This window comes from Crocuta crocuta, unplaced genomic scaffold (genome assembly GCF_008692635.1).
Source record: "Crocuta crocuta isolate KB4526 unplaced genomic scaffold, BGI_CrCroc_1.0 scaffold151, whole genome shotgun sequence".
Lineage (NCBI taxonomy): Eukaryota > Metazoa > Chordata > Mammalia > Carnivora > Hyaenidae > Crocuta > Crocuta crocuta.
This window is the reverse complement of record NW_027527942.1, coordinates 1,326,463-1,327,725: the sequence shown is the minus strand read 5'-3', so window position 1 is coordinate 1,327,725 and position 1,263 is coordinate 1,326,463. Positions and strand designations below refer to the sequence as shown.

At 43.7% G+C, this 1,263-nt stretch overlaps 1 pseudogene; it reads right to left on the bottom strand.

Moving 5' to 3' along the window:
- Positions 1-524: 524 nt before the first annotated feature.
- Positions 525-795, bottom strand: LOC144221855 (dynein light chain 1, cytoplasmic pseudogene; annotated as a pseudogene).
- Positions 796-1,263: the final 468 nt, after the last annotated feature.

Sequence of the window (1,263 nt, the reverse complement as noted above, 5' to 3'; positions counted from 1 at the left end):
AGATAATTAGATAGCATGGGAAGCTCTAGCATTATAAAATCAAAGAACTTAAGTCTCATTGTGTAAGCTCTAAGTGCCTATCCGACTCATGTCTCTAATGTTTACAGGGCATGACTGCCACCTACTGGCAGGCTTTAGAGATTGCAACGTCTGACGAGAGCCACCGACTTCATCTTCACAAACCAACCATGGCAGGGCTTTCCCCCAGAGCCGACATGCACGTTTTTGTTGTTTTGTTTTGCTTCTGCCAAGAGACTTTTTTTTTTTTTGAAAGGAATGGATTTTGAAGAGAAAACAACAAGGAATAGAGAGGTATAGAATAGAAAATAAATACAAAAACAGCTAACTGTTCAATAACCACAATAATTCGGACAGAGAATGCCCTGTACATAACACAGTACAGGTCCGAAGATTGAGCCATTCCCATCGGCAAGGCTGAAGGCATCAGTCTCTGGTGTTTGAAATTTAGGCTTTCAGTCTTTGTTTCGGGATGGATCACTGGGTTTGTGACACAGTCCATACCTTTAGCTAGATTTAAACAGAATGGCCACCTGGCCCAGATAAAAAGTAGATGAAGTAAGTGTTTGGTTTCACCTGTCACAGAACTACTCAAGTCCCTCCCCACAGTGCACTGACAGGTGGGTAGGTACCGCTCATCGAGCTCTGTGATAAGGGCCACAGTAGCCGCCTCTATGTCGCATTTCTCCAGCGCCTCAGTACTACACTCCAACCCGTCCTGTTGCATTTCCTCAGGCATTTGGGCACTTCTTTAATCACAGCTTTCTGGCGACACATGGTTGCCATGGGGTGGGGGCTGGACAACTGCAAGATCGCCTGGGGGAGGGGCTGGTGATGCTCAGCCCCGACAGGAGTGCCCATCGCTGCCAAAGCCCTGGCCCATCTCTGAAATGCACCAGTTCAGTTAGGTGTACAGCTTGCCTCCTAGATGTTACTATTCTTGTAAAGAGATCACATGAAAAGAATTCTGGCTCTCGTCATCCTCTTTTACAGTGTTGTGTGCAGCACATGCACTGAGTACATATGTTTGTGTTCTTACTTTTTTTAGTCTGTCTTCCCCTACTAGAATGTAATCACACCACGAGCACAGCATTATTCTATTTGCTAATGTATTCTACTGGGCCTAGAACAGTGTCTGATACTTAGTGAATATTCATTGTTCACTATGAATAAACGAGCAAAATGATAATGCTGTTTTAAGGCAAAATAGTGTTTTTATACTATTATTATCCTAATAGCTATAAT